At 27.0% G+C, this 27,538-nt stretch overlaps 1 long non-coding RNA gene across 8 annotated transcripts in view; it reads left to right on the forward strand.

Moving 5' to 3' along the window:
* Positions 1-27,538, forward strand: part of LOC148238228 (uncharacterized) — a 137,551-nt gene that overhangs the window by 24,124 nt on the left and 85,889 nt on the right. For 2 of the 8 annotated variants that reach the window (XR_015812746.1, XR_015812753.1), the window contains exon 1: positions 7,454-7,549. The exons of the other annotated variants lie outside the window; for them this stretch is intronic. This is a non-coding gene — a long non-coding RNA (uncharacterized LOC148238228). Of the gene's footprint in view, positions 1-7,453; positions 7,550-27,538 lie in introns of those variants that run through there. 8 annotated transcript variants of the gene reach the window in all.

A 27,538-nucleotide genomic window follows, 5' to 3' on the forward strand; every position in this document is an offset into this window, starting at 1 on the left:
CTCACACCAGTTTCTTTGTCTTAAGCCCGTGATCCTCAAAATGAGCCAGAGCCAAAAAATTGGGAAGGCGTGCTCGTGTAATTCTTACAATTTTGATTAACTCCACAAAGGATTAATTGCTGCGGTAGTTGTGCAAAAGAGTGCAATAAAGGTATGATAATATAATATTTACACAGTTATTTTGTGTGCTAAAAGTGATATAATCTGAATGCATTAATCACTAACTGCAGACGGTCGTAAAGACGCAAGCTTCTCATGCCATGCTTGCACTGAATATAATGGGTTGTAATATGCACATACGCCGAAATTCTCTATAAGGTGATTTCAATCTAAAGAAAATTTATAATTTCCCTTTCCTGTGCGCTTGCAATGGTAGTAGAATTGGTTACTGTGCCATTCAATATGTATTGGAAGTTCTATTCATAATCATTAGATGATACTACTGATATTCTTCAATATTGCAATTTAATCCAAGAGTGTTATATCTTTATTGTTTCAAAAATGTTAGTCAAATCAATTAGGAATTACCAACACAAAGCGTAAACAATAAAAATCGTTGCAAAATGTGATACTTTTCCATAAAGTTTGAGAAGTACATACATATAATATTAGTTTGATACTACATTCTAACACATATTTTGCGATTTATAAATAAAAAAGTTTTGCGATTTATAAGTAAAAAAGTAACATTGAAAACTTTTTTTTTCACCAATTTTACGTCTTCATCAAATGCTGCGAACGTTAAGAATGGTACAGACAATTAATGTCTAAATTTTAGCACCTAAAAAAAGTATTTGTAAAAAGGCGTTTTAAATGAAACAAACAAACGAAACTGCGGATTGATACAACACTTATCTGTTGTTTAACGCTTATCTTAAAAAATATATAAATTATGTTTGTGTCAATTTTCGAGAAAATTTCTATTGCATTTATTCTATTCTAAAAAATTATATAAAAGAAAACAAAAAGTTAAAATAAATAATGTATATTCTAAAGAGAAATTAGTGTCTTATGGAGTACCACAAGGGTCTAAATTGGGACCATTGTTATGTGTTTTGTATATTAATGATATAGTTAATAACGTGAAAAAATGTAAAATTCATCTATTTGCGGATGACACATTAATGTATTGCATAGGTGATAACATTAAAGAAATTGTAAATAATTTAAATAATGAATTAAGTATATTAGAAATATGGATAAAGAATAATGTACTTAAATTAAATGAGAATAAAACTAAATGTATGTTTATTAATTATAAAAATGTGTTAGATAATAGTACCAAAATAGTAATAAATAACTCTAGTATAGAAATAGTGGATAATATAAAATATTTAGGAGTAATTGTTGATACAAAATTAAATTTTAAAGAACATTGTAATTACATATTAAAAAAAATTAGTAGAAAAATAGGTTTATTATCTAGATTAAGAAATATATTAAGTATAAATACAAAAAAAATAATTTACAATAGTATAATATTGCCTCATTTTAATTATTGTGCAACACTATTAAATATGTTAAATAAATTAGACAAACAAATGTTGCAATGAGAGTAATCTTAAATAAAAATAGATTAACTAATTGTAAAAGTATGATTGATAGATTAGAATGGTTGAATGTTCAAGAAATATTGAGTATGAATGTTTTAGTATTTATATATAAGTTAGAAAATAATAAGTTACCAGAATATTTTAATAAGTATTTAATAAGAAATAAAGATATACATAAATATAATACTAGAAATAGAGAAAATTTAAAGATAATTAAGTATAAGAAAACGAGTACGGCTAGGGGAATTATGTACGGAGGTTTTGATTTATTTAATAGTCTTCCAAGAGAAATCCGAAACAGCAAAAATATAACGGGTTTCATAAATGGAATAAAAAAACACCTTTGTACATATAGAAATAAATTATAATATTAAGTCTTTATTATTGTATATTTTTATTTTTTCTTTCTGTTATTTATTTTTTATATATTTTTATATATGTTTACTAAATTTGTTAGATGTAAAGATTAGCTATTAAGCTAAATAAATTAATAAAATAAATAAATAATAAATAAAACATAAAGTGGTGTATAAAAAAAATAAAAAATTAAGAAGTCGCTATGTTTACATGTTATATTAAAGTTAATTAAAAATGCGTTTATCAATTACCAGAACCGCAGTAGCTCGCTACTAAAATAGCGATAATTTGCCTGTCGCATATTGATAACAATAAAATCATTCATTGCTTTGTACATTACGTTACACTCAATGTGTATTGCTAGTGAATATATATTTTCACTGGCGTTTCAGTGAAATCATATACGAATACATTTTTACCGGTAGATATACATATATTTTGAGTCTACGAAAATGTATCGCTCGCAATTCACCACCAGCAATTAATCGCTAGCAGTTTAATGCCTTGTCAATTAATTTGTATTAGCAATTTATAGGGCACAAATGATTGCTAGCATATTTGCCGTCTAGAAGCAATGAGATGTGTTTATACAAACTCGTCTATTCATTGGTTGATTGACAGTGTGAAAAGTCTATTTTTTTGCAGTTATGAAAATCTAGTTTTAAGCTATTTGTCGAGTCTTCGTGTAGATAATGTGAAGATTGGATGAATGGGGGAAAATGAAAAGTTATGTCCATTTGCGTTATTGTTTAGCTTCGCCTCCCTGCACCCATAGTAAAAGCGTTTGAGGGCGACTGTCCGTTAATTACAAAGGATGTTTACAACAATGCTTATTCAATGCAAATATAATTATATGTTTTTCTAGGCATGTGTCTCGCAACTTTTAAAATGTTGTAGTGATTGTCTGCAAGACTACTGTGCAATTCTTGAGTGTTCCACACTGCCGATTTCATTATCTTTATTCTTATAGCTTTCTAAAAGTCCATTTTCACAACATTTTTATATGATGAAGATGTAGATAAAATATTTTTTTGACCCAGTTTTTGATAAAGAAGAAAATTATCTTAATTAAAAAAATATGTAAGAAAATTTTTACTAAATAATATACGTAAAGTTGACTTTAATCAAACAAAAGTTGTAAATCATTTAAATTGAATTATAATAATTTATAATAATAAGATAATTTCTGGATTCTGATACTTAGTTATTATTTATAAGGGATTAATGTTTTGCTATTAAAATTGCTGTTTTATTAAAACAAATTGCTGATTCTTGTTATTTTAGCGATCTATGATATCTACTAGTATTATTTATTTATTTAAATTAAATTAAGAACATCGTAACCTAACAGGTTATCCCAATGCATCACGATGGTGGAATTCAATAACTGTATTATTTAAATACACAAAAATATAAATATAATTAAAATAATACATTGCGGATATTCTAGCCCTAACTTAATATTATAATCAAGTTTAATCCCACACAAATAATACATCACACTTCACAGCAAAAGAATATTAGTAATTTTCATACTTTTTTGTATAACAGAGTTTTTGCTTTTCAGCTATATATTATATTTTTATTGAAAATAAAATGCGAGTAATTTATTTTTTGCTCAAATTATTTTTCCTTCTTTTGTAAATATGAAAATATGAGTGTACACTAGACGATTCCATCGCGAATATGCCGCCCCTACGCAAGTGCCGCCCGGGGCGGCCCGTCCCCTTCGCCTCTGAAACGACTGCAAATAAAATACACAACACAAATATGAAAACAAAATTGTTAAAAAATGGTATATTGTTTTATACTGGATAAATCTAGATCTTAAAAATAAAACTAATACTTGAAATCAGCGTGTGACTAGGATATGAATCGACTGAGATGTTATAGACAGAATCTTAGTCACAAATATTTGCATAGTAACCAGTTTGCGAATTTTTATATGACGTAAAAGGCATTATTTAATTGAGGACCACTTTCGATTCTAGCTTGATGAAAGTCTCGAAAAAAAATCGTACCGGCTCGTACCATTTGGTGAATTTTATCGCGAGGGTCTGACCTCGTATGCCGTAACGATTACAAAGCGTCGATAAAGATCACAAACGATGAGCTGCTCAAAAAACTTTTGTGGGTGGACGACAATTTGTATGGCACGCATGTCAACGCCAAGTGCGTGAATGCATTTACAAATTGCATTATAATTTCACCTCAATTATCTGTCATGTAGTTCATTAGCTGTGTGCTGCTGCTGATATCAAAAACAAACTTATTGAATCCACTATTAGATCATTATCTTTCTATCTACATGGGATTTACAATTTAGAAAGAATAAGAATCTTGATCTAATGAATAAAAAATCGCCCTCTAATGGATGACTTTAAACGTTTCAAGAACCATAGACGCCACTGAAAATAACCGCAAAAAAAGTAGACATGGCGCCTGTCTGTGGTCAAACGATAAATACCGCACGGTCGTCTAAAATTTTAGATTCGAGACCTGCGATGATTCATTGTCTCTAGGACAAAAGACTCGACTCCAAATAATTTACTTACGAGCCCTTATTGAGAACATGTCCGCTTTCACTCCATTAGTTTTGCAACGCATATCCAAATCATAAAAGTGCATTAGTCATTAACGACAAAAAGGCATAAACTTTTAAGGAAAACGACAGTAGTTTATTAGGTGATTAGACCTAAACATATCTGTGGATAAGTTCTATTCATTGTAGAATTGAATCATATTCGATTTTAGGAAAGTAATTTAAAATCACATATACGTATATACTACGTCATGATATGTCTTTCATAGCGTGTGTTAAGGAATTTCATAGAATAATTATATTTATGAACCGAAAAGGTTATAATTGCGTTAAAATATATGCTTTTAGGGATGTCATTTGGGAGGAAGAAAGAAAAATGCATGTAAATAAATGAAACTGTTTTGCCAACTTTTGTCTCTCCTTCCTTGATACATGAAATTATATTTGTACTAGTAAAAATATAATTACTGAAAAATACACACACACACACACACACACTATTTAAATATTCACAATTGTTGATAATTTATGGTTGAGAGTGTCTCCTAAATCAGTACTACTTTAATTAATAAATATATACACATAGAACTTTTGTAGAGCATAAGGTTTGCTAGTAGAATGATAACAGTATCAACATTAAATGGGGCATTTCCGTTGGTATATGTACAATGTAGGTGTGGAAAGATGGCTTTAAACAGTATCTCTAATTACTGATTAGTATTTTCTGTGATATGTTTGAATCAACGAATTTTAAAATGCACATATTTCATCATGCTCCAGGAAGAAGATCGAAACTCTCATTTTTTTTCAACTCCAAATCCAGTCTACCATAATTGTCGTAATAAAGCATTTTCGTTATGAATCGCAAGACGCTGGGAGAAGGGTCTTTGATCCTCATAAGGACGTTGCCACAGGATATCGAGCTCGGATTCAATGATCAGGTCGTGAACTGGCTAAGCGGCTCGGCTTTTCAAAAATGGTCAAGGTATCAGAGTGGGCGAGTCACGTGATACAGATGGATCATTATGATGTCAAAAACTCTGGCAGGAATGTCGGAAGAGTGTGACGCAGGTGAAAAGAATGATTCTATGCAACGGTATCCAGAGGGTTGCGAGACTCTTTTCAGACCAGGGAGGTCTGGTTTTAGCGTGAAATGCATGGACTCTACATATTGACGTCATAAGTAACATCTAATACAATTCAAGGCCAGACATGATAAGAGACACCCATTCCGTCGGCATTATAGTATTTTGCCATCTGTTCCTTTTAATTTTATATACATTTGTACTAATGGTTTTATTGTTATCAATTGAATATGTAACTATAAAATAGAGAGTGCGCGTCTGTTAGTAATACTTGACAATATTACACTAAAATCTGAAACAGAATTCATTTAACACTTAATTTACGGGTCATTTTTTACCGCGTGATTTTCGCGCAACACAGAGTTACATCAATATTCGTAATGTTGCGAAAAATACAACTTGAGTAATAAATACAGGTTCAAACACAAATGTTAAGAAAGTTATAGTACTTAAAAAATATTACCACTACAGATTACTTTTGACATTCTTAAAATAAACTTTATTTACATTGATTTAAAAAAGAAAAAGTCCACAGCTGCACAATTTTAACTCGGAAATTTGTAGTAAGGTCTGGAATTTCGGCAATTACAATGAGTTTCTTGTGTTATTTTGTATACAAAAAATATAAAAAGATCATTCATAAAAAAGTGGTACAATTGGACAATACAGTGGTATATTGGCGAAAAAAAATGACTGCCTGCGTTTTTAAATTACACAAAGCTTAAGCAATATACAACTGTATTTTTAGAGTGATTTTAGAAATCATAAATTTTAAAATATTCTACTACAGATATGAAAGTATACTATGACGAATATTTGACGAATTTTCGAATTTAATACTATGACAAATATAATTGTAAACTGTGCTCAGAAGTTTTAAGGCTCTTTAGCAAGGTTTGGTTGTCACATGTCAAATAAAATGTATCTATCAGACATGGATGTCATCAAAGCTATGACAAATGCGCCTCCGGGCTGTTTGGAAACAACAAAGGAGGTAGTGCCAGTACTTCATGGATGCACTGACGACAGCATGCTTATCTCCCAAGGGCATGCATTTCTATAATGCACCAGCATGACACACATTGGTAAACGTCAATGGCCAAAAAGCGACTTATCCAAATGTGAATCATAGGCGATAACTTTAATTACTTGGAGCACATGCTTATTTATAAATCGTTTTTGATAAGCTTATTCTACGCAATAACTGGCAATGGGATATTTTTTCGCGATGATAAAGCTTTGAATATTGAAATGTCAAAATTTATGATTATTTTATTATTTGGCATTGATTTACCCTTAATTGTATTTTTTTTTATCATAAAAAAATGTTGTCTACTTTATGGTGTATCATCAAATCGAATCAATGACTTGGGTGTTAATACCCTCGTACATAGAAAATTTTATTTTCGGCATTCAATAACAATATAGGAAAAATTATTTTGATTTAATGAAGTTGGTTGCAATATTAAATATAATCTGCATTGCTCGAAAACAGTTAATGATTTATTTTCTAATAGTCTTTACAATTTAATAAATTAGGCAAATCCTTAACTAACTTGAAAAAAATACATTATTGTTGTAGATATGGATTTCTTTTCATAATGGCAAAAACATTTACTAACAAGTTGCATAAATCACATCAGGATGAATATATGTACGCGAAGAAAAGCCGTCTATTCTATACATATAATAATTGTGAGTACACACACACAAGAAATAATCGAATTGCATTGGCAAAGGAGCACTTTACCATATCGATTGCTTCATCAATTGCAATCTATACTACATTTCTCATTTCTGCGTTGTCCTGCGCAACTCGCATCGTTGTACTGTTCAAGTGTTTCGCCGTGTTTTTGACCTTTGCCAATTGTGTAACTGCGTTGTGCAATTTTTATTTTGACTATCTCGGCAAGTATGTCTGGGTCAACGCACTGTCCGTCTGGTGTGTTTAAGGAGGTCAGTGATACCAAATGAACGAACGGGTTGACGACTCCTGTTCACAATCGTCTCAGGTAAGGTTAACGACTTTTGATTTCGATTTCTATTATATATGACAAAAAAAAGTGGACTGCGCTCGGAGGCTATTGACACGCCGCTAATAATTATTTTATCGAACGCCAATATCGTTACATGTTATTCGACTTACGTAAATAATGTCTTAGGCTAACGTCACTTGAACTAAACTTATTATACTATGGAGTGTAATTATAAAATGTAACTTATTTACCAAAAAGCTTTGAAACAAATCAACCGATTTATTGGTTTGTTTCCTACGGAAGCGCTTTATCACAATTAAAATATTCAAATTAAGATAAAATGGGGTTCCATTATCAACGTTCGCAGCATTTGAAAAATTGCAAAAAATAGTTTTATATCGGGTGGATCATTGTTGTTATTTGTGTGTGTTTTAGAGATTTTTTATACAAAATTTATTTTTGTTTATAATTGTTATTTGAACAATAAAAATAATTATGTATGTGCAAAGTCTGCGTCCGAAAGATCTAATCGTCTGTAAAGCGGGTTAAGCTTTGGGTTCTGGAAATCGAGCTGAACCATGATTGGCGTGAAGAGGGAAGCGGTCTATCCCTCGTGTGTTCTTTATTTATTGTTGGAAGCAAGTCGCAAATGATAGTTGTTGATTTTGGAGCTGTTTATCTGATTTAATATAGATATCCAGACTGGGGGAGGTTCAGTGCTCACCTATTTGTTTCTGCCACGAAATGCTATTTATATTTAATCATTTGCTATATATTTTAATATTTATATGAAATATTTGTATTTATTTAAAAAGTATTTATTTTAGTATTAACATTACTATAAAAAGTTCTTAGTGTCACTTTTAAATTTATATGATTTTTCATTGTAATTGTTCTTATCATTGAACGACGTAAATGATTACGTATGATTACGTTTATTTTCACCACAAACGTCTTGCATTAATTTATATATTTTTGTTGACGACACTATATTTTTTATAATTAAATAAAATCGTTGCCAACTACTCTTGCTTTAAAAAAACATCTAGTTAAACAGATTTAACATAAATTATTAAATAGTAAATTAGTTGTACATAATACATATTAAAAATTAAAACTACGCTATACGTGTAATGTTAATATTCCTAATCAGTGGCGTAGCCAGGATTTTGTCAAGAGGGGGGGGGGTTTGTCAAGAAAAAAAGGCAAGATAATTTTTGTAAAAAATATTTGATTAAAAAAAAATTCCGCCAAGGGGGGGGGGGTCCAGACCCCCCCTCCCCTTCGCTACGCCACCATTCCTAATCAATATTTTTATTTCAGTTTAGTCGTATTACTTTTACATACACAGTGTAACCTTTGGTTTCTTGCGATAAACACTGAGTGTACATGTAATATAAATAGTTAAAAACTCGAGCATAAATTCATCAAGTTTCCAGTCACATTTCTATAAATTGTAACTTCAATTAGAACAATTTTATCGTAATAAAATTTGTGTTTTTTTTTAATTTTCAAATGTACACTCAGTGTACATCACCGGAGCGCTTCGGAATGGTCAATATTTTATTATTATTGAACGCTTAAAATATAATGTTTGTGTTAATTTTTTGGAAAGACCATGCTAAGTTATTTTTTTATATTTATTTTGCACCGTAAGGGAAAGGGTAATAATTAATTTGCGTCAAAATATCATAGAACGTTATTTTTACTTTCAAGTAAAGAATTTTGCTTCTAAAATAGTAATACATTCAATTAAAGCGATAACAATATTTTGTTATCGCTTTAATTCGTCATCAAGACTCAATTAAATATAAACACATTTGGGGGGAAATTTTATCATATTTTGCTACTTACAATTGTTACGAAAAAACTCGTAAAGATATCTATTATTTATGTTTGAATTCAACATTCTAAAAAAAAGGTATAATAGGTCATGTTTAGGGAAAACATGTAGTTAATAGTATATATACATACATATGTACGAAATTTTATTTTTTAATGAGTTTATAAATAAGAAAGTATTATTATAATAAACAGAAAACAATTAATTATATTTGTATTGATCTAATGAAGTTAATATTGAATATAATATAACACACTTTTATTAAAAACATGAATAATTTTCCTGCTAAATATTGTGTAAGAAATATAAATATCTCTAATTTACACTCCATTCATAATTGATTAGGCTAACCATACATCCTTTTATTGTATAGGAAGCAAAGGAAAACCACAAAATGTCTTTTTCCAGAAAACTTATTACAATTATGAAACTCAAAATAATCGTGCAAAATATATTTCCAGTAAATTTAAAGAGTTTATAATATATTACAATGTAACATAAAATAAGATTTGTATTACAAAAATCTATTTTTACATGATAGTAAAAAACACATGACATAATTTAGGAATAATATAAAAGCAAATTTTATAAAATACACTATAAAGAAAATAAAAATAAAAACTAATTTGGACATCAACTGGTTTTAGCCGAATGGGTACATGTACTTAATTCTTAGACAAAATATCGCTTATTAAAAAGATAACTTAAGAGTTTGTCACTGCTTGATACATCTTCATTATTACTATGAAAATTTATATAAAAGAAACATTTAATAAATTTAGGGGGTTAAAGTTAACAGTAAAAAATAAGTAAAGGGAACAAAATTATTTCATAACATTTTTAATAATTAAAAAATCTTTATAAAATATGTATCGTTTTGAGTATGATCATGCGATTTGCGGGGAAAACCAGATATCTGCTGGATATGTTTTTTTGTCCTTTCTGAAGGACAATACTATTTTTTTCGTCTAACAAAAGTCATCCTGATTAAAGTGTTGGAGCGATTTAAACATCTATATTTTATTAAGGAAGGAATTTTTAATAGTTATATTTGAATTCTATTTTTAGATATAGAAATTAAATAAATCAATATAATTTTTATAACTGTCTAAAACAATTAAAAATAGTAATAATAAAATATTTCTTGTGCATAAAAGATTAATTTAAATTTAAATGGACATTGTTAGTTCTTAAGAATGTTAAATATTGCTGCAAATGTAACATATAATATTCATACAAATAAAAATAAACTTTACATAACTATAATTTATATAACAAAAATTAGCTTTGAGGAATAGTATAATATACAATGTAGCAAAATAAAAACGTGTTGAAATTTTCAACTTAAAAAGCAATGTATTAAAAACTTATTAATTAACTTATGAAGAAAATAAAACTTAAGAATTGTTCATCGAATAAAATATTAAATTACTCATATCATAAATATATGTATTAATTAGCGCATTACCTTTAATACTGTTATCTTTTCCGAGTATCACTAAATACATAATGTTATTTGCTATTATTATATATAATGCTATTCTAACATCATAACTGTCTACATCTATTTAATAACGTATGACTAATCGGAGTTCCCAAAACAACTTATTTGCGTATTTTTTTTAAGACATGACTCTTTTTAAATAGTTCGATTACCTTGTGATATTTTTTTTATAAAATACTATCTTGATTGGAATCATTATAAATTAATTTATTATATCAATATAATAGTGTAAATGTACAATATATAATTTTACATTTTTTATAAAGTGTGTTAAAATGAAAGTTAATGAATTAACATTATTTTGAAATATTATTATTAGTTATATCACCAATGAAGTAATAATGTGATTATATATTTTTTGAAGAACAGATTTAACAATATGATTAATATGTCTATAAAACGATAATATTAATAAAAACATATCTATTATTATGATTGTTTGAATTAAATCAGGTATAAAGTTTAAGAACGACTCATTTTTTCTTAATTGTTGAATCATCGTCTCAATGACATTATTTTGAATACAAAAATAACTATGAAAAAATATTTTTTTGCACATATAAACCATTATATTATGTACATATGTACATACATACTTGACAATATGTTGAATGCATTTGTAAAGTGTTTACTATTTGCAAAAATAATATGAAAACGTGACTGATGTGTTTTTTGAAGTTCAATCACCCAATCAATGACTGATATTATGATTGTTGAAATGCAATCGGGCATAGAGTTTGATGCACTTTTTTATTGTTTTTTGATATCGCCAGATAACGTTATGAAATGATACATTAAATGTTAATATGAGTGTGCTTTATATTTTGCAATATGTGATGGTTCTAATTTAATAAATATTTTAATATAAAATTGACATATTCCAATGACCCTAAAAACATATAAAACTGGTTTGAAATACGCGTAGTACGTCTCAAATACATTTTTTATATGATATTTAATTTTAGATAACATCTTTCAATATATAACGCAATACTGTTGAGGCAAAAAACTTTTAAAAGTTCGTTCAACCAAGGGTTGGTGCACCAAAGTCCCAAAGGACATACCTAGATCGAGCCTTTATCTAAAATGCTATTTATTTTTTATTTATTTAAAATATAAAATTTTGTAGTAATTTGCAAAAATTATAGAAAAGTTTTGCCTATGCATAGTTTATAGCTAATTGGCTAATAAACTTTTTTTATTGTATTTTATTTTTCAGTATTGTACTCGTCAATAATATCTATAGTATTTAATCGAAAATTATGCCTGTTATGGAGCAACATAATATTTGTATTTTAGGGTATCTTTTATGTATATTAATATCATATATACGCACTCGGCGAAAGGATGTCCATTTTTTATTTTTATTATCAAGATTGCGTGAACGTCTGAGGACAGGATGACAAATTGACGGTGTTTTCATATCTGCATGGGGACGTATATTGTATTATAGGGGTTAAATTTTGATCGAGGGTTAAAATAATACAATGCACGCCATAGATGGTTATTTACATAGTCGTGTACCTATGGAATGCTTGCGCTCAATTTGAGATGAATCATTTTTTGTCGACGTTGTATGAAAGTGGTTTGTGAGTCATCTTTTTCTTGTTTCCGCGCAAAAAAATATTGGTGTCAAGTGCTTAAAAAACGAGAGAGCTGATCGATGATGCAGCAATTGTATTAAATAACATAACGCAATACACACATGTCCAGGCAATTTCATTAACTTTGAACAGGTCAAGTTGAAGTATTTTGTGTATTTTATTTCCTTGGAAAATATTATTAAGTAAGGAATTTTGACTTAAATTATAATCATAATTAAAGTTTGACAACTTGAAAATAGGAAAATAAAGCAATATCTCAATTTTCTTGATATTAAATTTTGGTGTTTAATTGGAGATTTTCAAGATAGAAATTTTTTGAGCACGTGTATTTCGATTAAAGGTACTAGATGACATTGTTTAAGTAATTTTTATCCAGAAGTGGAGTTATCAAATTTACACTTTAAGCCATCGATACTTTTTAAAAAATACGCGTGTAACTCGTAAAATTAAAAATATTATAAATAATTATAAATAAATATCTTTTTATAATACATAATATTTTCACTTAATCACAACCAGCACTCTAAATTATATAGTGGTGCATTTAAACGTAGCTCCAAAGTTAAATCAATAAAATTATTGTTGGAATGGGATAAAAATAGCGATTCCTATCTCTGTGACTAAAATAATTAAATATATAATAACTAACTAAATGAGTAGATTAAAGAAAAAGATAAGAAATAATTTAATTGCTTAATATTTATTTGCCTATAATCCAAAACTTCCTATATTATTATTAACACATTACCTACCAGTCACACCAATTTGCGTCTCGAGCGCACGGTGGGGTATTTGCTCGATCTGGGCGGCCAAAAGTCGATTATGAAAATTTAAGCGCAAGTAAAAAAAACAGTTGCTCTGCTAATAATGTCGCGCATAATAATCAACAATTCCCCCACTCCTTGCACTTCTTGATTTTTGCGGTTTTTAACACATTGCATACCATTATTCTTAAAAATGGGACGGGGCCTAGTCGCGAAAGTTAGGACCTAAACGTTTTAAACTATTATAACTTTTTAATTAGGTGACGTGTTAACGTCAAATTTAAAATACAGTTTTATAATGATTTTTATTTTTTAATTATATGATCACCATGGTAAAATCAGTAAACCTCAAATTGTGGATCGCGTACTAATAAAATAAAATAAAAATTTGTTTAGAATCACCAAATATACACATATTTAAAAATGAAAACGATACTGAGTATGATAAACTACTAGTCAAATACTTTTTATTGTTAAAAAAACAGCAAATATTAAACTTTGTGACATATACAATTTATTTTTTATTTTTAACACTTGACGCGGCGAATTTCGCACGACCGTTCAACACGGAATTCCTCTTCTTCGGGCCTACAATTTAAGAAATACTTTAAATACCTATTAAAATAAAATTGCATGAATTATTTCATAAATAATAAAAAAAAAAGTTTTTTTTTTAATCTTTCCAAAAAAAAATTTTTTTTTCTATAATGTATTTTTTAACACTTATAATATTATATATTTGACTAAGAGCACTTATAGAATCAACTAAAGTGGAGAAATAATTTTGGCCGCCCAGATCGGGCAAATACTCCATAGTGGGGCGTGCCGAAAGTTAAAGACCGCGGACGCCAATTGGCGTGCCAAATTAAAAATAGATGCTTACGGTTTTTTTTTATAAAACATGACTAAACTATATGTATGTATGAATTTTAATTTTATTTTGAAAAAAAATATTTAATTTTATTTAGCCAAAGTCCATTAAAAGATATATATTTATTTTGCTGCTTTAAAATATTCTCTAATTTTTTTGTGGGTGAATTTATCATACGCCCATTATATCTCAGAATTTTCAGATTAGTGAGAATAAATTGTATATTATTGTATGTAAGAGACATACCTCTATGTGTAACGTATAAAATTAGTGGCTAGTAAAATAATAATTATGTTATTTTTAGCATGATCTTTTCATAATTTATCAAACAATTTTTAATAAATATTTAATATAAATATATACGTACATATTTATTAATTAATAATTAATTAACCTTTTAAGTATTGAGTAATTGGACGTATTTTTCCATAATTGTTGTTATTTATTTATTATTATTTTATAATGCATTTTTAGTAAATTATAGAAAAAACAGTGATGATTTATTTTACTGCTTTTTTTAGTATGATTTAATAATTTATTTTAACACTTTTCTATTACTAAATTTGGTTAATTTATTTTACATATTTTTTAAATCAGAATATTTTTTTATCTTATAAGTTAGCCGATTTGGACATAAAAGATCCAAGTATGTATACATATTAAAAAGTAAGGTCAAACTGTATATATAAGATAAAAAATATTATGTTAAAAAAAACTAGTAATGATAACATGAAATGAAATTAAAAATAAGCTGATTTGTACATAAAAAAATCCACTTTTCCTCAACTCGGAAACAACTCAAGTAAATAGTTTATACTAGACATTGAAGTTAAATTAATTAGCAATATCACTTGTAAATAATACTATGTTATTAAAGTAAGTTTTTTACCTTTTGTTGTATAATACAATAGCACAATTCTTAATGAATCATTTTAACGATTTGACTCATCTTTTAAAAAATGTAATATCAAAAAATCTAGATTTTATATTTTTTAGAAGAAACAGTGATTTGTTTGGATGTATAATAATTTATGGATTCCATGAGACTTCCTGGGATTGATTAATTACATTCTCTGAACCTCAAGAAAATAGGGAAAATATATCACAAAACAAGCCACCTTAGTGATTCATATATTGCATCCGAGAATCTGATACAGTTATTCCAATTATTCACACTTTCTTTGAGTAAATTTATGTAATGAGTTTTTATTTAAAATATTTACACTAATATATTTTTAGTGATAATATAATATATTTGTGTTATGTACTTGATGATTAAATTTACAAATAAACTTTTATATACAATAGAATACATTTTAACCATTTTATGTTTACAATTGTTTTATTTCAATATATAAGAAATGAAAAGGTTAGTGATTAAAATTTATAAGTAAGCAAAGGAGCAAGTACTATTGTATATATATTTAGCTACAGATTAGTCCAGGTAAAATTGCCGATTGTTTACAGGCTTTGACATGTTCTCTCGTTGGTGCTTACCTGTACTAAGCCAACAATATTAATTTGGGGCTTCCTCTGCAACTTTTCACAAAAGGCAAAACGGAACTGCCAGCACAGGTACCTGTTGAACAGTGCACGTGTACTGTATTATGCTGTTTTGTGTCAAAATGTATCCTTTTGTTGGCGTGTCTCACAACAGGTTTCTTCTCTCAAAAACAGGTGAGAAGGACAGGTCCGAGAAGTTGGGACCTGTTTCCCAGAAATAATAACGCGAGAGGCTAGTTTTTTTTAGAGACGTGGACCGAGCGAGGATGACGCATCTTTGTTTTTGAGCACGACCATTTTTTTGGGTCTAAAACGGACCCTTTTGAGTGAACAGTATGGTCGGTAGACAAGTGCTGATTTATGGCGGTTTTCGTACTGCACGTGTTCAAGACTCGGTCAGGGGTTTGGAGCGAATGTATGCGAGCACCACATGGCCCTATCGAAAATCCGATAATGGGGTTTTAATTTAATTGATGCATCTTGATGCAATTTATCTATGACGAAATCACGAGAAGAGCATTTGAGGACTGAAATTTTTACGGCAAAAATTGAGATAAATAAAGGCAGAAAGGGCAACAAAAATTCGATATATATTGTACAGATTTTTTTCAAATTAAGTTTAGAGCTTCTGATCGAAGATGGTAAGAGATTTATTTTTTGTTCGACAAGTAAAAGTATGAAAAAATATAGTAAGGCCCCTTTGTTAATTCTTCTGTGTCAATGTGTACACAATGCGTCTCAGATAACGATGGTCAGATTTCTTTTGTTGCTGTAGCGATAATTTTTCAAGGACAGTCTGCCATAAAATTTAATATTGGCCAATTATGTTCGGCTGCCGAATGAAAAGAACAATTGACACTGAATATGTATTTTATTATTATTAGGTTGTTTTAGAATTAGCTGAATAAGTGATATACCTGTGTTGATAATATCGGAAGAGCAGGTAGACCACAAAGTTATACATAGATGACTCACCGAACTAAATGGATGAAGCGCTTTGAAATTGAACTGAGATTGTTAATCTTTACAAGTATATATTTAGAATTAAATTTGATATAGAATTATAGATTTAGATTAGAAAAGTAATTATAAGGATCAATTTTTAAAATGTTATCTAAAAATCAAACGGTGATCAGGTGATCTATTACTCATACAATATATTTCATATCCGTATGTATATCCTATTGTTTCATTATAAATGATATGTGGAAAGTACTATCAAATAATATTAGTTTGACGTTAATATTATATTTTGCAAAATATATAAATAAAAAAACTATTTAAATAAGTCCGTAGATTAAATGTGGTTAAGTTAAAATTTTAGTTTTAGAAAATAACTTTTAGAGCAAATCAATCATTTTTATACATTGTTATCAGGTGATTTATACAAAACCGGTGATCAGGTGATTTGTACAAAATCAGGTGATTAAATATATAATATATCTTATATCCGTAAATTCGGATGGAAAAGATTCAATTCATTATTCAAGATTAGTACTGTCATGATCATTTTGTATTGATAATTTTTTTTATATACTTAATATATGTATAATATTTTACTATCTAATAAATTTAGTATATTATTCTCTACTTAAAAAGTATTTAATATGTATCATTACTGATGCTCTCTATACAACAAACATATACAATAGTGTTTCAGTTGTCGCATTTTTTTTAATAAGACACAAAAAAAATATTATGTAATGTTAATCTACTATCTTTTTTAAAAAAATTAGTTTTGAGCATTTTGTGGTAAAATAAATTATTTTACTAAACAAAATTATAGAATTAATATAATTTCATGGAAGTCAGTTTTCATAAAGTAATGGTCAACCACGTGACAAAGACTTATTTGTTTTAATTTTATACAAATTTATTGCAATATGTTTGCATGTAAAGTAATGCACACAAAATTATTTAAAAAAAGGTTTAATTTCAAAAGACTAGTCTTAACCCTTTGAACGGTATCGCCGTACATGTACGGCGATCGATCTTTCATTTTTTTGAGGTACCCCAGATAGTTATAAGAAATAAAAAACATTTTTATAAATTATTTTTTTTTAATTTGATTTAATGTAAATGTTTTTTATATAAAATAATAACAGTGAATTAAAGAAAATGAAATAAATATTTGATATAAATGTTATAAAAAAAATTGAGAGCCTCTGAATTTATTTCCACAAAAGCCGAATAATATTTATAAAATATGTAAAATAAATTTAATAATAGAAAAGCGTTAAAATAGATTCAATGAAGAAAATCAATGATTTTATTTTTAATAATTTACTATAAATGCTATACTATAAATATAAAATTTTATTAAATAAATAACAACAGAAATAATTGTGGATAAATACGTAAAATTAACTCAGGTGTACACTAACAAATTGACAGATGTGTATAAATTAACTCACCACTCAAGGGGTTAAAGATGTGTTAAAAACCGCTTTTGCTTCACTTTTAATACAAAAATAGAGATTTGTAATATTCATTTTAACAAATAAAATGTTTCACTGCATGGTGTTTATAGATTATAATATATGTTTTCGTGCATATTAATTTTTGTCTTTATATTTGTTTATTTTACTAGCGATATGATATTTTTAGAAAGAGTCCATTTTTATATTTTTTAATAACGTGATTATTTAAATAGCTTCTACGAGTGGTTTTAAAAATAATAATTCCAATTAAACTAAATAAAATGTCAGTTGACTGACATAAAAAATTTGCCAGATAGCTTCCAAGTGACGTCATCATGGAAAGGGTAAAACTTTTTAATTAATTGCTTTTAATTTTTTTGCGTATATTGCAACAAAAATGGCGATGGACGCAAAACAATAAACACGAATTTATATACGCAGATATTTTTAACTTTAAACATTTTTTAATACAAAAAAATTGACGAACATCGCTACAATTTTATGATAAATTATTTAACAAATGATAAAAAACATATCTATAATAATTATATATAATATATATATTCCAGATTATATTATAGGTACATATATATTAAAAAACAAATTTTATAAGAACTTACGATTATTGACGGATATAAACCATAAGGTGATAACTAATTTTTCTTCTTACAAAAATAAAAAGAGACGATTTATTATTTTTAGAGAAATTTAAAGCTTTTGTAAGAATTTTCATAAAGTATTTTCATGCTAAAAATTAAATTTATTATTTATTTTTAGCACAAATAATGGTTTTAATTCGCTAAATTCATAGGTGCATTCAGAGCAGGTGTTAAAAAGGGACAGGTGCTTTCTATTACCACTCCAAAAACATTGTTTGACAATATATTATTTTATTTTATTAATTTATTTAGCTTAATAGCTAATCTTTACATCTAACAAATTTAGTAAACATATATAAAAATATATAAAAAATACATAACAGAAAGAAAAAATAAAAATATACAATAATAAAGTCTTAATATTATAATTTATTTCTATATGTACGAAGGTGTTTTTTTATTCCATTTATGAAACCCGTTATATTTTTGCTGTTTCGGATTTCTCTTGGAAGACTATTATATAAATCAAATCCTCCGTACATAATTCCCCTAGCCGTACTCGTTTTCTTATACTTAATTATCTTTAAATTTTCTCTATTTCTAGTATTATATTTATGTACATCTTTATTTCTTATTAAATACTTATTAAAATATTCTGGTAACATATTATTTTCTAACTTATATATAAATACTAAAACATTCATACTCAATATTTCTTGAACATTCAACCATTCTAATCTATCAATCATACTTTTACAATTAGTTAATCTATTTTTATTTAAGATTACTCTCATTGCCCAATTTGTAATTTTTGCAACATTTGTTTATCTAATTTATTTAACATATTTAATAGTGTTGCACAATAATTAAAATGGGGCAATATTATACTATTGTAAATTTTTTTTTTTTTGTATTTATACTTAATATATTTCTTAATTTAGATAATAAACCTATTTTTCTACTAATTTTTTTTAATATGTAATTACAATGTTCTTTAAAATTTAATTTTGTATCAACAATTACTCCTAAATATTTTATATTATCCACTATTTCTATACTAGAGTTATTTATTGCTATTTTGGTACTATTATCTAACACATTTTTATAATTAATAAACATACATTTAGTTTTATTCTCATTTAACTTAAGTACATTATTCTTTATCCATATTTCTAATATACTTAATTCATTATTTAAATTATTTACAATTTCTTTAATGTTATCACCTATGCAATACATTAATGTGTCATCCGCAAATAGATGAATTTTGCATTTTTTCACGTTATTAACTATATCATTAATATACAAAACAAATAACAATGGTCCCAATTTAGACCCTTGTGGTACTCCATAAGGCACTAATTTCTCTTCAGAATATACATTATTTATTTTAACTTTTTGTTTTCTTTTATATAAGTAATTATTAAACCATCTTAAAACTATATCATTTATACCTATACTCTCCAATTTCTTTAACATTATTTTTCTGTCTATTGTTTCGAAGGCTCTCTTGAAATCCAAGAAAACTGCTCCAATGATTTTGTTTGTATCCTTAGCCAACAGCCAATCATTTATCACTACTTGTAATGCAGTTTCAGTGGAATGCTTTTCTCTGAATCCCGATTGTTGTTCACATATTATGTTTTGAGAAGTAATAAATTCCTTTAATTGTTTGATTACTACTTCTTCTATTATTTTTTCTATACACGGTAGCATGTTGATTGGTCTCATTTCTTCAACTTTTTTACTATTTTTTATTTTAGGTATAGGTACAATAGTAGCAATCTTTAAATTTTCAGGCATTTCTCCTAAGGAGAGTGCCTTATTTATTAAATAATTTAATTTAGTTCCTATTATTATTATTCCTGACTAGTAAACATATTAGTTTGACTTCTTCGGACATTTGACCACCATTTGACCAAAAATGCAAAGACAATGACTTTAAAATCTTTTGCTTACCAAATAAATATAAAAAAAAATTTTTTCATGAAATTTTATATGAATCATACAATAAGATATTTTTTGCAAAATACGAAAATTTTTTTACTGCATTGTAACATCCTATATACAAATTTCGAATTTATTAATAATATATTAGTTATATTTTCGTATTTTTAATAAATGTTTTAACATTTTTCGCATTCGCATTAAAGTTTTTTTAAGAATTCTCACAAAATATTTTCATGCTAAAAATTAAATTTATTACTTATTTTTACCACAAATAATGGTTTTAATTCGCTAAATTCATAGCTGCATTCAGAGCAGGTGTTAAAAAGGGACAGGTGCTTTCTATTACCACTCCAAAAACATTGTTTGACAATATATGATTGACTAGTAAACATATTAGTTTGACTTCTTCAGACATTTGACCATAAAAAAAAATGCAAAGACAATGTCTTTAAAATCTTTTGCTTACCAAATAAATATATAATTATTAATAATATATTAGTTATATTTTTGTATTTTTAATAACTGTTTTAACATTTTTCGCATTCGTTTATAATGAAATTTTTTACTATAATATAATTTAGATGCTTAAATATTGTCCCAAATCGTTGTAAATAAAATCAGTAATAAGATTTTTTTATACACAATAATAATATAAATACAAACTGTTTATGACATATATTTTTTATATGTCATACACAGTTTATGAGGAGATATTAATTTTATTTTAAGTATTTAACACTATATGATTAGATTAACACAACTTTAAGATAAATATTGTGTATAGATAATTTAAGCTGAGTATAAATTATTTAAGATTATTTATTTCCAAAATAAGTTTGGATATATATTTAAAGGCTTTAAATATGATAATTACCAACATTGATTATAGCATTTAATTTAGCTAGAAATAATATTTAGTTTAAATATTAACACTTCTCTTTGAGAATCTGTGTTGTGTCTGCATCGAATATTACCTGGAACATTTGTTTAGTTGTCCGTTGCGAAACACATAAACATTTTTTGCACAAGATAGCTTACTGTATTAATACAGTTATAAAAAATATTGCCATGGATCGGATTAGATTGTGTATTATTTTTACATAAAAAACACATCTAATGACCAACAATCAAATTATATGTACAACCCACACTATCCGATAATCGAAAAAAATAGACACCGTAATTAAATTAAGGGCTCACGCTTCCGCGGGGGGTCAAAGTCACCCCATAATAAATGTTACCATTTTTTCCTAAGCAAAAATTGCACTTTTAGGGGAACAAACAGAAGCCAAACGAAAAGAGAGGAAAATAGTGATCAAAATTCAATGTGACCTCATATTTTATCCGAAAAAAGGAACGAGGGGGACTGGAGACGATAACTCAACCGTTTTAACCATAATCGGGGTGACAATTGAGTTAGACATTATGATGATAATCCACAATACATGGAAAACGAATTCAATGAGCTTTTTTAGCACCAGACGCGTTTTGCATGCTTGTAGTTCAATATCAATAATTTTATGAATATTGCAGTGATGGTGCAGAAATATGGCAGTGTAACCAAAGTGACCGTGGGGTGACCCTAGACGGAAAAAATAGTGGCAGGAGACATGAGGGATGATTTGATTATGCTCTTACTGCATTTTCAACGGCCACGTCAATACGTAATGGATTCACATCATTTGTCTTTCTTTCCGCGTCGGCGGGTCCATTTATCTTTTATTTTTTATATGCTTTTGTGTATATTCGCATACAAATGAAGTTATGCATACGTGAATATATATGTATCTACTTATCCATAAGATATCCATACTTATTGTTTTGTAAGCTAGACTTTAAAAAATATTTTTTTTAGATTTATTAATTTTTAAAGGCACATAATTTTAATAAAAATACGTTAAAAACAATAAATACAGTTAGAGACTATGCCAGTTGCAACATGCTTATTTTACTCAATTGCCAAAATAATGGACAGGGTGAAAGCTACCGGTTATCTAGTTATTATACTTTTATTGAGATTAAGGAATTTGAAACCACCTCTGAACTGACTGACATATTTTATTATGAGAATGGGTTAATTATAAGAATCGCTTGAACTATTCTATTTGTTATTACTATTCTAGCAAATATCTTTACAATGTAATATATTATAAAAAAATGTAAATTAATTGCATAGTGGAAGCTTTTGACCCAAAACTATAGTGAATTTTTTTTGATGTGATTTTAAACCTTTTTTCAAGCATTGTGTTATATTTTAAAATGCAAACATTAAACCATATTATTAAGCATTGTGTTTATTTTCTACCTCTGTGTTTTCTTTTTTCATTAATGCAAGTTATATCCTGATTTTGCAGGTGTTCAATTGTGTTCAACAATTGTATTTTAAATCTCTTGAGACTCCAGTTTGTGTAATATACTATTTTTAGAATATTTCTACCTCTGTGTTATATTAATTTATTGGTTTCCATTTATTATTGAGGCATGACATTTCATTATTATTTCATCTACTAATGATCGCAGGTTTTGTTTAAAAATAATATTTACTGGCATTCAATACGATTGTTTTTGAAAATCTCAGGACAAAATTCCTAGTATTTAGTATATTTATAGAGAGTTTCTTGTGTTTTAAGTGTCAATTAAAGCGTTCATAAATTTAGCTGTGCAACTTCATTACACCAGTTTTTGTATTCTCCTGATAAAAATATAATTTATCTAATCAACAAATTTACTACATCCAGTGGCGTAGCTATGGGAGGGGCGGAGGGGGCGGGCCGTCCCGGGCGGCACTTGCTTAGGGGCGGCATATTCGCGATGGGATCGTCTAGTGTGGTTCTTATCTCTGAATGCATTAAAACATATATAAATCCACGAATAACAAGAGCTTAATAATAACCAATTTATTATTTTAAGAAATGCTGATTTTATGACCCTGCAAAAAATATCGGGGGGGGGGGCAATTTTAAGGATCGTCCTGGGTTGCACATACCCTAGCTAAGCCACTGACTACATCTTGTTTTAATCAAGTAAAATCCACTTTGTCAGTAAAAAAAATTCGTTATGACAGTACGGTTTTTTTAAACAAAAAATATTTCAGAAGGTGAAAAAATATAGTGTTCTTAAAAATGTTTATACAAAAATAATAACTGTACAGAAAAAAAATATTATCTTACCAAAATATAGTTTTTGTAATTAAAATATTATTCAAATCATTTTACCTTTGATAGAGCAATATAATTAACATTATCTACAACTGTAATTTTAAAATTAACTATAGTTGTATAGTTGGTGTATAAAATCAAAAGGCATTCGATATTACTCAAAAGTTTTTCTTCAACTTTTTCAGAAGTTGCGCAGCTTCTGTTTCTCGAAAAGTTTTTCTAGACTACTTAGTAATTATATCAGCTATTCCCAGAATCATATCCACAGGTTAGATGAAATATATTACTAGCGAAAATATAATTAAACTGATACACGCTAGTGAAATTATATACTGCTCTAAAATAATAATGTTGATGAAACTCAATTTGCCAATTGCGATACGTCTATATGCTGTTCAAACCCAAACCTAATCTTAACTATTTGACCTGATAACTACACTACTGCTTAACATGTGTCGTCTTAGAAATATTTTTTGAAACGGAGTTTGCTGTTGGCATACTGCATTTAGTATCAGTTAGTCTTTGTTACAGAATCCTTAAAACATTGCGGTAAAAAATCGATTGTTAGTAGAAATATTTATATGATATATAGATATATCGATAAAAATAAATTTCGATATGACGGTAATATACATTCAAAGTAAAATATCGATGGCTTAAAGTGTAATCTAATAAAAAACTAAATAGATGGCTTGAAAATAGGAAAATTAAATAATATTTAAATTTTATTGATAAGAAATTTTCCTGATATTTTCCTGATATTTTGGAGATTTTTTTGAGCATGTGTATTTTGATTAATGGTACAAGATGACATTGTTAAGTCTTTCTAACCCAAGAGTGAAGTTATCAAATTTACACTTTAAGCTATCGATATATACTGTATGGATTTATTTGAAAGTCACTTGCTCAGCAACGAACTTTGCGTAGCAACAATCGTAAAATATATATCTTAAGACAAAACAATGACGGTGATTTAATAAACACAGTGTTATAAATATGTTTTGCGAGCATTTTTTTAATAACTTTCGTATCATATATATCGATTTTTATCTATCGTAGCTATCGGTAAAGATTATGATGCGTTATGAAGTTCATCAATAAACATATAAGCTGCAGTTACTAAGAGCTTTATTAGAAAACCGCAAACGTCTTTGAACATGGATCATTGAAATCCAACTTTTTGGAAACTTTTACAGCTATAAAATTCATCACGATATACATAATAAAAACATAAAATTAAAGGCATCAGTGTGTTTCATCAAACCTGTTATTACATAGCTACGATTAAATTATTTAATTATGATCCGAATACCACATATTAGAAAATGCGTATTTAAGAGATGTTATGTTCCTTAAATATTTATAACATCTTATAGGGTTGATTGCTATTTGTACAATAAATAAAAATAACGGTCACAATATGTGAATGCAGGATATGTGCATTAGAAAATAAGCGTTAAACATCCCTGAATCACATTTCCTAAAGCAATGATCATATCCTGTCCATTTAATTGATCGTCACTAAACACGCAAAAAAGCAGCGAAAGATTGCTTTTGTTCCACTTAATTAATGTCACCCTACATTACTTTAATAGTTTTCCCACACGATTTTATGAGCGTGCTTTGCTTAATTGTTATGAAATCTGTATCTAAAATAAATTTTGTCATAATATTTTTTTTGTTATCGTATCGATTGCGTTTCTTTTTTTATCAATATGCAATACCAAGATAGATATACATTTTTTGATAATATTATTTAGAATTAAGCTATCATCAATTCTTGAAATTGCTGAAATTCAAGGGTATGGAATACTTTTGCTTTGAATTTTTTAAACATCAAATCAAAAAAATATCAAATTTACATTTACGTTATATATTTTAAGTCTCATGTCTTAGTAATTGTTGAGAGCAGATCTTTATTCTTTGACATTTACTCTAAGAAAATCTAGTAACTTTAAGTTAAATTATTTAAAAAATATTAATTGAAATAATTATATATGAATGCCATAGTTTTTTTATTTAGATGTCGATCAAAAATAAAATAAAGCAGATTCTAAGCTAATTTTATTTATATTGTTCTTAATATGATCAATTATTTTAGCAACGATTTCCAAAACATCATCTAGTTTAATAAAACAAACCAGAAAACTTTAATGTTTATTAATCGAATCATCACTGATTTTTGTAATGATTTTTTTTAATAATTCAAACGCAACGAATTCTAAAAAAATGTTCTTATGAATAAAAACTTAGTTATATCATTTTTGATTTTATTTAAAGACTTTTTATTTTCATTTAAAGAGATAAACAAACTCTTGTTTTTATGAGATTTAACTTGGACATTGGAGAAAACTGCAATATGATATATGATTTTAATATAATATTATGTATTATCTATTATATTATTTATTTTAATAGATATTTATATATATATAATCTGTACTGTATAAAATATGCATTAAGCCAATTTTAGAAAAAGTAAAAGCACGTGAATGATCTGTATTATCAAATCTATATATACAAGTAGCTGTAAATATCCTGGTGATATTTTAAGTAAGCAAAGCTGTTAGACTTTGTAAATATTAAATAAATTAAATTTATATTGTATTGATTGTAATCTGTATCACATGACTGTTGTTTGATGAATAATTAATCCAAATGTAAAATATAATCTGTATCACATGATGTTATGTTTTATTATATTTTATGTATCGGCATAGAATATATCAAATTTAAATTACTATATTTTGGGAATTTATAATATGTAAAAGCAAGGAGATTAGTTATGAATTTTTTAATTTTATCAAAAATTAAATCAGAATGAGAAAAATAAATAATGTATTTCTTACATTTAATCTTATATTATCTAAATATGTATTAATTCAATGATTATTGATGAAAAGAGAAAAAACATGCCAATGATTTTTATTATCAAATCTATGTATACAAGTAACTGTAAATAACCAAGTAACATTTTGAGTAAGCAAAACTGATTATAGAATTAACCGTTAGGTTTAGTAAATATTGAAAAAAATACAACTTGCAGTTTCTTGTCTAATATCTTTAAGGGAAATTATTAGAGATTATATTGTGTGACATTGTGATTCTATAATCTAGACTTTTTCATTGTGTTAATTTATTTACTCAAATATATAAATCAATAATGTATAATACATATAATCTGAATCACATGACTGTTGTTTGCTAGTTTATGTTATCTACATATGTATCGAAAAATATCTTTAAGGGAAATTATTAGAGATTATATTGTGTGACATTGTAATTCTTTTTTCTTGTGTTAATTTATTTACCCAAATATAAATCAATAATGAATAAAATAATCTGTATCACATGACTTGTTTGCTAGTTTATGTTATCAACATACATATGTATCGACATAGCATATATCAAATTTAATTGACAGTATATTTCGTTACGTACATAAAAAAATCTTTTCTTTAAGTACATAACGAAGACTTAATGGCAATAATATTTTAGCTAATATTTGGTTTAAATGAATTTTTAACTTTATCAAAAAATAATTAAGAAGAAGTAAAATAATGAATGCATTTTTTACATTTAATCTTATTTTATCAAAAACTATTGTAATATTTTTTTTTATCGAAATTATTTTAAATTCAATAAATTGTTAAATTTTCTTAATGAATAATTTTTTTATGAATAAATATAATATATTACAGAATGATTCTACTGTATTTTTGCAATATATTAAAACTCAGACATATGTTTTTTAGCATATTGAAAATCGTCGTCCTGAATTAATTGTGATTTGATTTCAAAGTATACAA

This window comes from Plectrocnemia conspersa, unplaced genomic scaffold (assembly GCF_051122295.1).
Source record: "Plectrocnemia conspersa isolate PC_06_02 unplaced genomic scaffold, ASM5112229v1 ptg000002l, whole genome shotgun sequence".
NCBI lineage: Eukaryota > Metazoa > Arthropoda > Insecta > Trichoptera > Polycentropodidae > Plectrocnemia > Plectrocnemia conspersa.